Below are 14,746 nucleotides of genomic sequence, written 5' to 3' on the forward strand. Positions count from 1 at the left end.
GATATGCTCATTTTAAAATTAGATTTACAGCCCTGAAGTCTTGTTTTCATTTCGATGCCCCACCCTCCCCCGTTTGACCAATTAGAAAGTCCGTGAGTGTGTCACATCCAGGTTGCCAGCTACGCACCGCCCTCTCCGTCTAGCTGCTGCCACTGGTAAAGTTACTAAACATGTCAGACCTTAGTAAATCTAAAAGGTGTCGTTACGATTCTCAACTTAATTCATGACAAGCCAGGAACAAAACAAGGAATTGTATCAGGATGCCAAACTTGGTAATTTCCTCCTCGATAGGTAAGTCAGGCATTTACGTTTCTTATTACTTGTAATAAACGGAAATGGACATTTCGTATGTAAACTATATTGTCCAATACAGTCTATGACCTTGTCTAACAAAGTTAGTATGTTTGTGCAACGAATGCTTAGTGTGATGGTGCTTCGCTCCTAGTGTAATGCTTAGCATGCTAGCCCGGTCAATGACACATCGACATATAGGCTAACGGGGAAATATATGCCTGTATGTTAGCCTGTTAGTATGTCGGTGTGTATTCCAACTGACAGGGCAACATACATTTTCGACAAATAAAACCTATGAGTAGTGTCAGGGCCTATTTCGTTCTCAATATGCTGATACGCTGAGGAAATGCGTTCCAACATTAGCATGCTAATTGCGGTTTCTGGTACTGAATGCGCATTGGGCACATATGGTGTGGTATTTGCTTAGCACAATATAATGTATTACATGGAATTATTTTTTACTTTGTGTATTGACATGGTAGTAGGCTATAGGATTTATGCATAACGTGGGTTGGCTCATAGAATCGCACTCTGCACAGAAAGATGGTGATGTGCGTACATGGAAGAGAATGCAGTGCGTCAGGTTGGATGCAACATGGAGTTATGCTGAACGAAATGTGGTGGTAATTTTAGTTTTGGCCTTGACTTGCCATCAAAGTAGGCCTATGTGATATATAATATATTTGATGTATGTATGTATATATATATATATATATATATATATATATATATATATATATATATATATATTATATATATATATATATTATATATATATATATATATATATATATATATTATATATATATATATATATATATATATATATATATATATATATATATATATATATATATATTTCGATGGTGGTCCGTGCGGTCAAACTAGACATTTTAACAGGTTAATGCCAACAATCTGTTCCGAATCCAGACAACAATGTTGCTGCGTAACTTTACAAATACATTTGGCTAATCGACATCAGTAAAATTTGGCATAATTACTCTGTAAACCGTCTTGGAAGAAGCATAAACAAGAGAAACTTTTCGATTGCCATTTGAAGTGCCTTGGAGTAGGATTCGACTGCGTATCTGGCAACCTCAGTCACGGAGAGTGGACCCCGACTTAAACAAGTTGAAAAACGTATTCGGGTGTTACCATTTAGTGGTCAATTGTACGGAATATGTACTTCACTGTGCAACCTACTAATAAAAGTCTCAATCAATCAATCAATCAATCAATCAATCAATCAATCAATCAATCAATCAATCAATCAGGGGACTACAGATTTTTGACTGTGATTGCAGTACCATTTCTGGCCACGTTACTACATATCAGTGACGTGCACTCAGGGGAGGCAGGTGAGGCGGGGCCTCACGTGCCATCATGGAAAGAAAAAAAAATGAAAAAGAAAAAAAATTAATTAAATTGTTATATGTATCCAGTGAATATACTATAAAGTTATTTTCCATTGAACTTCACCAGTTTTAGATTATTTTTATTCAAAATCGCAGAATTTTCACATTTGCCGTTCAAATACTGAGAAGAAACTTGCGGTGAGTCACCTCACCATGGATTGCGCAATGACTCTGCTAACTGCTGGCCTGCTGTGCAGTGAGACCTATATGAATTGCTATATGAATTATATTATACATTTCCATAGTTTAGTTAGCTGAGGTATATAATGTACAGTGTATTTTGTCAACAACTGTATGTGTGTAACGTATTTCTTGTGCTGAGCAATCATAAAACGGCTGCGAAGACGCACCGGGTGAGGCTCGCAGTTCTCCCGCCTCATGGTGGTAGAGGGCGCTAGTGATCCCAGGGATCATTTTTGTGACTACTCGGCTGCAGAATAAGTGACAACAAGCAGCAACAGTTAGCAAGTCAAGTGCAGTGGCAGCGATCGTTTATTTTTTCCTCTCGCCTGGACTTTTAACATGGAGGATTACATATCTAAAATAAAACAGATTTCTAAACTGGACTTTCAATCAAAGCAGGAGGTAATAATTAAAGGAAGATCTCCATCGAGACAGAGATACTTTTAAAACTGAAGAAAGATAAGGAAGACTTCTATAAACAAGTTATCGATGCTTTTATTCAGAAGGAGCGGCGCATGAACTTCATTTATAAGTAAAGGTAAGACCATAATAAAGTTTTTTTTATTAAATGTGCTTTTTTGTATGTGTAAAGAATGCTGGTATGAGCTTTTAAACATAACCCGTTAACTGCTGCCAATCAAATGGTGAATAAGATACTCTTTAGGGTTCATATGTTTGTAAATCTGACTGTGATGAAGTCAGTGCCTCACCAGCCATGAACCTCACCGCACGTCACTGCTACATATGGCACCTTTTAACATAACTTCAAGAGACACAACATATTCACAAGCAGTTACTTTTAATTTTCGCACCAAAGTCGCCAACGTGCGAGGTGAGTGTGCTGACTACCGGGCTAAAAGCCCCAGCCACTGAATAGCTAACATGGTGACTGTGAAAGCATTCACACACAAGCACATAATGTGATGAAAATAATAACACTTTCTACTTCCTGTTTACAAAATCAAGTCAAATTCATATAAAATAAATTGAGTTTGAATTTGGGAGATATTCTCAATTCAATTTGGAATGTTGAACAAGCCTGTTGTACACTGACTACCGGTACTCTCAACGGTAAACCAGTTAATATTGTCCCTTGTCTATAATATTGCCATAAAAGTGCTTGTTGAAATGTGAATTCATGTAAATGGCAATTCCCTTTTACTTTTACTTTGGCTGTAGCATTACTCGTGGCACTAAATCTTCCAAGGTTAACATCGACCTGGTTTTTGAGAAATTTCCCCACTTTTCATTTCCATGAAAACCACCAACGAGAGCGCAGAGGCATGAGTTGAAATCAAGTGGCCGAATGAGAATCAAGTGGCGCCGACTTCATTCGCCACCCCGTACACCCCTATGGCCTGCGGTCGGATTGCATTGTGTTCTCCTCGGGGGGGCCTCGGCCGATAAAGGCGCCGTCGATCAATAACCATTTCTTATCCGCGCCCTTCATCTTCACTCCATCAAAGGACGGGAGCTTCTTTCACAAGTGATTGTGCCGCAGATAACCACCTGTTTGCGCCGCTTCAATCTTGGCGTCGGCGAGCATTTAGTACTAACCTGCCTCACCTCCATCAGGACATTTTGATTGTGGACTCTCTCCACATCTCTCAGCGGCGGCCTCTCATGCACGCCCAAAATGAACACGCGAGTGCGACAATTTGGTGACAAACATGTCAGTTCGCTTTAATGAGAGAGGCTCAGTCATAGCCATCAATCACGTTTTTTGCATAACCGAGATGTTTCCTCTCTGCTGACTGCGAATGTATTTTTTTTATTTAAATAAGACACTAATTAACTGGCTGCAAGAGCGGCTGCTTCACTCTTCATTAGCCTTTTGCAATCTCCTGAACGTGTTGCGTTCGGGTTACCATCAGTTTTACAAAAAAAAAAGGAACACTAGTGAGGATGATGAACATTTATGTTGAATTATTCTGTGGTGTAATTTACATTTTTGTTTGTTGCGCCCCCTATGGGTTACTTTGTAAGGCATGTCTGCGTACAGTGAGGTTGCGCGACATATAGTGCATATGGAAAGTATTCACAATGCTTTTTTCCACAATTTATGTTACAGCCTTATTCCAAAATGGAATAAATTCATTTTTTCCCCTCAAAATTCTACACACAATACCCCATAGTTACTATGTAATAGTTATTTTCTGAAATGTATTACAAATAAAAAACTAAGAAATGTCATGTGCATACGTATTCACAGCCTCAATACTTTGTTGATGAACTTTGGGCAGCAAGTTTTGCCCATTCCTCTTTGCAGCACCTCTCAAGCTCCATCAGGTTGGTTGCGAAGCGTCGGTGCACAGCCATTTTCAGATCGCTCCAGAGATGTTCCATCGGATATTTTTCTGTAGCCTTCCCCAAAATTGTGCCTGGAGACAATCCTGTCTCCTTCGACTTCATTCTTGGTTTGTGCTCTGCCATGCACTGTCAAGTGTGGGACCTTAAATATAGACTAGTGTTGTAACTAGGGGTGTGGGAAAAAATCGATTCGAATTCGAATCACGATTCTCACGTTGTGCGATTCAGAATCGATTCTCATTTTTAAAAAATCAATATTTATTATTTATATAAAAAAAATTAATCAATCCAACAAAACAATACACAGCAATATCATAACAATGCAATCCAATTCCAAAACCAAACCCGACCCAGCAACTCTCAGAACTGCAATAAACAGAGCAATTGAGAGGAGACACAAACACGACACAAAACAAACCAAAAGTAGTGAAACAAATATGAATATTATCAACAGCAGTATCAATATCAGTTACAATTTCAACATAGCAGTGATTAAAAATCCCTCATTGACATTATCATTAGACATTTATAAAAAATTAAAAAAAGAACAATAGTGTCACAGTGGCTTACACTTGCATCGCATCTCATAAGCTTGACAACAACACTGTGTCCAATATTTTCACAAAGATAAAATAAGTCATATTTTTGGTTCATTTAATAGTTAAAACAAATTGACATTATTGCAATCAGTTGATAAAACATTGTCCTTTACAATTATAAAAGCTTTTTACAAAAATATACTACTATGCTTGCATGTCAGCAGACTGGGGTAGATCCTGCTGAAATCTATGTATTGAATGAATAGAGAATCATTTTGAATCGGGAAAAAATCGTTTTTGAATCGAGAATCGTGTTGAATTGAAAAAAAAATCTATTTTGAATCGAATTGTGACCCCAAGAATCGATATTGAATCGAATCGTGGGACACCCAAAGATTCACAGCCCTAGTTGTAACGATACCAATATTTTGGTACCGGTACTAAAATTATTTCTATACTTTTCGGTACTTTTCTAAATAAAGGGGACCACAAAAAAATTGCATTATTGGCTTTATTTTAACAAAAAATCTTAGGGTACATTAAACATATGTTTCTTTTTGCAGTTAAGTCCTTAAATAAAATAGTGAACATACAAGACAACTTGTCATTTAGTAGCAAGTAAACAAAGGCTACTAATAAGTCTGCTGACATATGCAGTAACATATTGTGCCAGTTATCATTCTATTATGTTGTCAAAATTATTAAGAAAATGAAATATTAATCTACTTGTTCATTTACTGTTAATGAACAAGTAGGACTTTGAATATGCCCAATGTATGATCCTGTAACTACTTGGTATCGGATTTATACCCGAATTTGTGGTATCATCCAAAACTAATGTAATCATCCAAACAACAGAAGAATACATGATCATTACATTTTAACAGAAGTGTAGATAGAACATGTTAAAAGAGAAAGTAAGCAGATAATAACAATAAATGAAGAAGTAGATTAATAATTCATTTTCTACCACTTGTCCTTAATAATTTTGATTAAATAATAGAATGATAAATGACACAATATGTTACTGCATACGTCAGCAGCTAAAAAAGAGACAAGTTGTCTTGTATGTTCACTATTTCATTTAAGGACAAACTTGCAATAAGAAACATATGTTTAATTACAACACTAGTTTGACCTATGAAACATGTTGGACGACCACAATTGCTGACAACACAACAGGGCAGGAGAAGTAAGTCAGTCAAATACTAGAATGATAAATGACACGATATGTTACACCATACGTCAGCAGACTAAATTAGGAGCCTTTGTTTGCTTACTTACTAGTAAATGACAAGTTGTCTTGTATGTTCACTATTTTATTCAAGGACAAACATGAGATAAGAAACATATGTTTATTGTACCCTAAGATTTTTTGTTAAAATAACGGCAATGAGGGAATTTTTTGTGGTCCCCTTTATTTAGAAAAGTACCGAAAAGTATCGAAATAATTTTGGTACCGGTACCAAGGTATCGGGACAACACTAGTGTGCGTATAGGTGTAGTAGTCCATTTTGTCTATAAGCCTGGAGGTCTCTCCGTTTGGCGTCACAGAACAGTCAACATCCCAGGTGTCTCTGTAGAAGGGGGAAGGGATTTTTTTAGTTTACATAAAAATGTTCAATTACTACATGCGGTCGGCATTGGTATTGGCCCATCTCACTAACGGATGACCAATATCGAAATTGGCAGCATCGCAAAAGCCATGCTTCTGGACAATGATCATCCCTACGCCCCTGCAAAGACGTTTAGCTTGATGGCGGCCATTTGTTTCGACCAATATTAATCAAATTTGACACACACATGATTGTCGGTCAACTTAAGGCACATACCAAATTTTGTGGTAATTCGGCAAAACACCTTGAAGGAACAGGAAATACCTGAGTATATACAGTCTATACATACAGTACAGCGCGTAACTGTGGACCGACCAGTGACTCTTTAAAGGCCTACTGAGACCCACTACTACCGACCACAGTAGTTTATATATCAATGATGAAATCTTAACATTGCAACACATGCCAATACGGCCGGGTTAACTTATAAAGTGCAATTTTAAATTTCCCGCGAAACTTCCGGTTGAAAACGTCTATGTATGATGACGTTTGCGCGTGACATCGATGGTTGAAACGGAAGTATTGGGACACATTGTATCCCAATACAAAAAGCTCTGTTTTCATCGCAAAATTCCACAGTATTCTGGACATCTGTGTTGGTGAATCTTTTGCAATTTCTTTAATGAACAATGGAGACTGCAAAGAAGAAAGCTGTAGGTGGGATCGGTGTATTAGCGGCTGGCTGCAGCAACACAACCAGGAGGACTTTGACTTGGATAGCAGACGCCCTATCCGACGCTAGCCGCCGACCGCATCGATGATCGGGTGAAGTCCTTCGTCGTGCCGTCGATCGCTGGAATGCAGGTGAGCACGGGTGTTGATGAGCAGATGAGGGCTGGCGTAGGTGGAGCGCTAATGTTTTTATCATAGCTCTGATGAGGTCCCGTAGCTAAGTTAGCTTCAATGGCGTCGTTAGCAACAACATTGCTAGGCTTCGACAGGCGGCACAGCATTAACCGTGTAGTTACAGGTCCAGTGTTTGGTTCGGTGTCTCCTGATAGTAGTATTGTTGATCTTCTGTCTATCCTTCCAGTCAGGGGCTTATTTCTTTTGTTTCTATCTGCATTTAAGCATGATGCTATCACGTTAGCTCCGTAGCTAAAGTGCTTCACCGATGTATTGTCGTGGAGATAAGTCACTGTGAATGTTCATTTCGCGTTCTCGACTCTCATTTTCAAGAGGATATAGTATCTGAGGTGGTTTAAAATATAAATCTGTGATCCACAATAGAAAAAGGAGAAAGTGTGGAATCCAATGAGCCCTTGTACCTAAGTTACGGTCAGAGCGAAAAAAGATACGTCCTGCACTGCACTCTAGTCCTTCTTCACTCTCACGTTCCTCATCTACGAATCTTTCATTCTCGCTCAAATTAATGGGGTAATCATCGCTTTCTCGGTCCGAATCGCTCTCGCTGCTGGTGTAAACAATGGGGAAATGTGAGGAGCCCTTTAACCTGCGACGTCACGCTACTTCCGGTACAGGCAAGGCTCTTTTTATCAGCGACCAAAAGTTGCGAACTTTATCGTCGATGTTCTCTACTAAATCCTTTCAGCAAAAATGTGGCAATATCGCGAAATGATCAAGTTTGACACACAGACTGGATCTGCTATCCCCGTTTAAATAAAAAAAATTCATTTCAGTAGGCCTTTAATGAGAGTCTTCTAGAAAGTCCTTAAGGACAAGGTTAAGCGTATGTCTGAGTTATTTAAAAGCTTGTCAGGTAGCCACCGTCATGACGATACATTGATCGCCACCTAGTCAATCCGCAGCTCCGCCATCAAGCGAGCACATGTGTTTTATTAACGTGTATCGTTGTGTAAACAGTCTCCTGGAATAGCGTCCCGTTGACAAAGAGTTAAAGACGTATTTCTACTGATTGGAACCTTTTAGATTGATGCTCTGTGGTTCTGGAAGAAGCCTGAATGACTTCTGGTTTGTCCGTCTGAGGACTGCTATCAGTGTGTATTGATTACTATCAATTTTATACCACATGTTGCAATGCATAAATAGAAGCACCCTAAAGAATATTTACTATGATGATCATTTTTGATTGACACTGTCAAAGAAATAATAATAAAAATAGATGTTTTTCATGAAAATCAATATTTATGAAGATTTTTCCGCTGTTGCTTTCGGGACTGCCTTTCTTTTGTATCCGCATCCAGCCGACACATTAATCTCTCCCTCAGCGGCGTGGAGCGTCACTTCCCCCCGATGGCTTCTGAAATGAGAATTCTGGGGGTTGGGCGAGGGAGGAGGGGGGTGTCTGTGCAGTGAGAATATTACCTGGAAGCGAAAAGGGGGTCCCTGAGCTAAGAGCAAGAGAAGAGTTCATGCGTTAGATTACAAATGCCCTCGCCTTGTCAAAAAATAAATAAAAAAATAAAAAAATGTCTGCTTAAAGCTTGACGCTAATTTGTTTGGACAAGCTTTATAATTTAATTCCATCGCCGAATTAACTTGCAGTATGAGAAGCTGTTAGCCAGGGATGGGATATGAGATCGGTGGTGTGTCCCGCCACGCTGCTGTGGCCTTCCCAGGTGGACTAAAACTTTGACGTCTGCAAATAAGACACTCATGGCTATAATATTGTGCGGGGTGAAAAACCCTCCCTGGAATCCCAACACAATCGAAGGAAGCTTGCGATGTTTAGGAAGTCAGTGTGAGACCTCACTTTTAAAACTACCGTATTTTCCGCACTATAAAACACACCGGATTATAAGGCGCACCTTCAATGAATGGCGTATTTCTAAACGTTGTTCATATATAAGGCGCACCGGATTATAAGGCGCACCTATGCATCCATTAGATGGAGCTGCGCTAAAGGGAATGTCAACAAAACAGTCAGGTCAGTCAAACTTTATTAATAGATTACAAACCAGCGTTCTGACAACTTTGTTCACTTCCAAAATTAATAAACAGCTGATTTACTCGTGTTACGGTAAATCAAACGTTGGTGCAATCACAATATAGTAACACTCGAAATAGTGCAGAGCAATAACAATATATCAATAACTCAATGTTGCTCAAACGTTAATGTCACACAACACAACACACAAAATAAACATGTAAAGCTCACTTTATGAAGTTATTCCTCATCCACGAATCGCTCGAATTCTTCTTCTTCAGTGTCCGAATTAAAGGCCTACTGAAACCCACTACTACCGACCACGCAGTCTGATAGTTTATATATCAATGATGAAATCTTAACATTGCAGCACATGCCAATACAGCCGGGTTAGATTAGTAAAGTGCAATTTTAAATTTCCCGCGAAATATCCTGCTGAAAACGTCTCGGTATGATTGCGCGTGACATCACGGATTGTAGCGGACATTTTGGGACAGCATTGTGGCCAGCTATTAAGTCGTCTGTTTTCATCGCAAAATTCCACAGTATTCTGGACATCTGTGTTGGTGAATCTTTTGCAATTTGTTTAATGAACAATGGAGATAGCAAAGAAGAAAGCTGTAGGTGGGAAGCAGTGTATTATCGGCCGGCTGCAGCAACACAAACACGTAGCGCCTACGTCGTAGCCGGTGTTTCATTGTTTATATTCCCGAACGATGACAGTCAAGCTTTACCATTGGCCTGGGACAAGCTTTACAATTGGCCTGGGACAACAGAGACTCTTACCAGGAGGACTTTGAGTTGGATACGCATGCTTGTGGAAATGGGACAACAGAGACTCTTACCAGGAGGACTTTGAGTTGGATACGCGGTACCGTGAGTACGCAGCTGCGGCTTCCAAACATTTGATCGCTTGCCCGTACGTGCGTGCCGCTATGTGCATGTCAGGTATGTAACTTTGGGGAAATATATGTGCTGTATGAACTTTGCGGAGGTGAACGGTACTTTGGGCTGTGGGATTGAGTGTGTTGTGCGGGTGTTTGATTTGTATTGGCGGGTTGTATGGACGGGAGGGGGGAGGTGTTTGTTATGCAGGATTAATTTGTGGCATAATAAATATAAGCCTGGTTGTGTTGTGGCTAATAGAGTATATATATGTCTTGTGTTTATTTACTGTTTTAGTCATTCCCAGCTGAATATCAGGTCCCACCCGCCTCTCACAGCATCTTCCCTATCTGAATCGCTTCCACTGCCCTCTAATCCTTCACTCTCACTTTCCTCATCCACAAATCTTTCATCCTCGCTCAAATTAATGGGGAAATCGTCGCTATCTCGGTCCGAATCGCTCTCGCTGCTTGTGACCTTGATTGTAAACAATGTGCAGATGTGAGGAGCTCCACAACCTGTGACGTCACGCTACTTCCGGTACAGGCAAGGCTTTTTTATCAGCGACCAAAAGTTGCGAACTTTATTGTCGATGTTCTCTACTACATCCTTTCAGCAAAAATATGGCAATATCGCGAAATGATCAAGTATGACACATAGAATGGATCTGCTATCCCCGTTTAAATAAGGAAATCTCATTTCAGTAGGCCTTTAAACAGTTGTCTCGTCGAAATAGTCATTAATGGAGTCAGTGTCGCTGCTGTTGTCTTGCAGTTCAGTGACAATTCCTGCCTTCCTGAAAGCTCGGACCACAGTTGAGACTGATATATTAGCCCAGGCATTTACGATCCACTGGCAGATAGTGGCGTATGTCATCCGGCGCTGTCTCCCTGTCTTGGTGAACATGTGTTCGCCTTCTGTCATCCGTGTTCTACTGCGTGACTGATTGCTTTGTGTTTAAACTCTGCGTCGTAAGCGTGTCTCTTAATAGGAGCCATTTTGGGGTCTTTACATAAACACACAAATGGAAATGAAACGTCTTATATCCCAGCATGCACCGCACGCTTCTTCTTCTACGGGGGCGGCTGCTTACCATAGAAGAAGAACTTCTTCTACGGGGGAAAAAGAAGTTGGCGGCTGTTTACCATAGTTGCGAGACCTAAACTTTATGAAAATGAAGTTTAGGTTTGTTGTGGCTCAATATTGGTCCATATATAAGGCGCACCGGATTATAAGGCGCACTGTCAGCTTTTGACAAAATTGGAGGGTTTTAGGTGCGCCTTATAGTGCGGAAAATACGGTACTGTATTTTCCGGACTATAGAGCGCACAAGGATAAAAGCCGCACAAACTAAATTTTAGAAGAAAAAAGTATTTTTCCATATGTCAGCCGCACCTGACTATAAGCAGCAGATATATCCATTGTGAAATGAGTTATTTATACAGAAAGATTTTTTAATGTTTATTTAAATACCCTAAATCAGTGGTTCTTAACCTTGTTGGAGGTACCGAACCCCACCAGTTTCATATGCGCATTCACCGAACCCTTCTTTAGTGAAAAATAAAATGTTTTTTTTTTTCAAATTCAAGACAAAGTTATGTTTTTGGTAACACTTTAGTATGGGGAACATATTCTAAGTAACAAAGACTTAATTTAGAGTTATTTGGTTAGGGTTAGGGTTAGAGGGTTAGGGTTATAATAAGACCATGCCGAATAAGGCATTAATAAGTACTTAATAATGACTAGTTAAGAGCCAATATGTTACTAATTTGCATGTTAATAAGCAACTAGATAATGGTGAATATGTACCCCATACTAAAGTGTTACCATGTTTTTTTTACAGGAGCACAAAATGAACCGTGCATGAACATCACCTTGTTCAAACAACAAAACCGACACAGTGCATAAACTCACAACAAATTACACACCTGTAAATCAGTGTGACTTCTGATGTTGCCGTATCCGTAATACGCCGATAGGGAGAAGTTTTTATTTACACGATTAGTCGGGTGTGTCTTGACCTCCGCCGAACCCCTGAGCCCAACTCACCGAACCCCTAGGGTTCGATCGAACCCAGGTTAAGAACCACTGCCCTAAATGTTTCCAAACAGTGCCTGTAACACAGCGGTAGAACGGCTGATCAAACAAAACAGAAGTCATCGTCATGGACCTACTAGCCGTTAAACAGACTCAATAGCTCCACTGTGACGTCTCGGTGAGTTTACTGGGGAATTTTTAAAACTGAAACAACACAAAATGAATGCCATTGTAAGTTAATAATACTAACTCAGACACTTGTAAACGTGTGAGCATATTAGCAAAATGTTTATTAGCTAACGACACTCGCTTGATTACATTACGACAGCACTTGCACAAAAGCATGAAAACTCTCCTACAGACATCACTGATGGGACGGTTTAGTAAGTATGAATAGTTTTCGTTACATTGTAAAACTTATAAACGTTGCTCGGGGTGATGAATGAAGAATCCATATGAGTAGTAATGCTATAGATGGCCAGAAGACCAAACGGCACTTCTACTTCCGGATGAAAGCGCTAAAAAGAACAACACAACAGCACCAGCAGTGGGTGAACTTGTCCAAAAGATGGCGCTATACCACAAACGATAACACTCTTCTTTGGTGTCTTTACTTGTTTTTTTTGTTTTTGTTTTTTAACTATTTGTATTATGACTGTCAGCGAAGAAGAATCCATAAATTATCAGCATTGTTTTATAAGCTGCATGGTTCAAAGCGTAGAAACAATGTAGCGGCTTATAGTCCGGAATTTACAGTAGTCTTCTTTGAGTCTAAGTCGGCCATTATTGGGACAATTAAATAGATTTTATTTAGCAAACGTTTCTTACCTCTGCCAGGAGGTTATGTAATATCCAGGGGTTGTCAGCTAATTAGGGTGCGTTGCATTTGTACTGGGGAGTTTCTAGTCGGAAATGTCCACAGAAATGCCCCCAAGGTCAGATTTTCTACTCACCACCCAAAGTTGGCCTTTAAAGATAGCTGCTCTGAGTATAAACAATCTTAGAAAATTCTGGAATATCTGCTATTAGCACTTCTGACAAGTCACACTAAATCAGCCATAAAAGATGTATTGTTTGACGTATATTTATGATAATGTTACTCTAGTTTGGTATATGCCTTCTACATTGCTAGCAATAGCATCTGAGAATAATTTAAATAATTTAATAATTTAATTCTGAATAATGTCCCCAACGGCCCCTCATAGCCCTGCCTCCACCCACAAAGAAAAAAAGAGTAGTCGACTTACAAGAGGGTTCACTTTATTTTATTCCATTATAAATAGTAAGGGTGGGAATCTTTTGGCACCTCACGATTCGATTATGATTCAGGAGCTGAGATTCGATTCAAAATCGATTATAGATCATCTTTAGTTCATGTATATTGATGCAGTATTACATTTATTTTCGTTTCACTTAATAAGCGTTCATCACTTGCAACTTAAAAAAAAACATTTGGAATAATAAACATTTAAATTAATTCCCACTTTTATTAAATTAATGAAAATGTGTCCAAAACTGGACCATAATTAAATAAAGAAGCTGGTCCGATTTCTCTGTGAGGTAGCTCGCTGCAGACAGCCACATTTTAGAACTGTCTGCATTACTTTATTTACAATAAATAAATTGATTATCGACATTTACTCATCGATTCGATAATCTTCCATGTCCAAATTGCGATGCGTCTAAAAATCTATTATTTCCCCCACCTCTAATAGATAGCTCAAAAAGTTGTCATATCGTGACATTGATGGTTTACGAGCAGAGGAGCATGTTTGGCATCGCATAATCACAGAGTACTTACAAGCAGACAGTGTGTAGACAGAAAAGGGAGAACGGATGCATTTTGGCTTAAAAACTAATGATAAAGGTGAAGTTATAACACTGACACACCCTCAGGAAGAGGTGCTTTAAGACATGGCAAGCTAGCTAGCGGCTAAAGTCCATCAGCGGTTGGGACTCGACAGTGTTTTAGCTACTTCTAAATCACTAGTCCTGGTCTCCATGGCGACAAATAAAGTACGTTTCTTACAAGTATCATCCCTGCAGGACGAGGAATAGCTAAACATGCTTCACTACACACCGTAACTCACCGGCGTCCAAATGTAAACAAACACCATTGGTGGATCTACACCTAACATCCACTGTAATGATACCAAGTACAGTAGCGTATCTAATCGATACTACTATGATAATATCAATATTTTTAGCATCACAACATCTTCTTTCGTTTTAAAAAAATGTATATTATGTTTATAAACTCAGGAAATATATCCTTGGACACATGAGGACTTTGAATATGACCAATGTATGATCCTGTAACTACTTGGTATCGGATTGATACCCAAATTTGTGGTATCATCCAAAACTAATGTAAAGCATCTAAACAACAGAAGAATGAGTGATTATTACATTTTAACAGAAGTGTAGATAGAACATGTTAAAAGAGAAAGTAAGCAGATATTAACAGTAAATGAACAAGTAGATTAATAATTCATTTTCTACCACTTGTCCTTAATAATGTTGACAAAATAATAGAATGATAAATGACACAATATGTTACTGCATACGTCAGCAGACTAAATTAGGAGTCTTTAATGGTTTACTTACTACTAAAAGACA

The 14,746-nt window shown here is 39.1% G+C and overlaps 1 protein-coding gene across 1 annotated transcript in view; it reads left to right on the top strand.

The window, feature by feature from the left end:
* Nucleotides 1-14,746, top strand: part of robo1 (roundabout, axon guidance receptor, homolog 1 (Drosophila)) — a 687,039-nt gene that overhangs the window by 40,550 nt on the left and 631,743 nt on the right. The window lies entirely within an intron of this gene.

This window comes from Entelurus aequoreus, linkage group LG10 (genome assembly GCF_033978785.1).
Source record: "Entelurus aequoreus isolate RoL-2023_Sb linkage group LG10, RoL_Eaeq_v1.1, whole genome shotgun sequence".
Classification (NCBI taxonomy): domain Eukaryota; kingdom Metazoa; phylum Chordata; class Actinopteri; order Syngnathiformes; family Syngnathidae; genus Entelurus; species Entelurus aequoreus.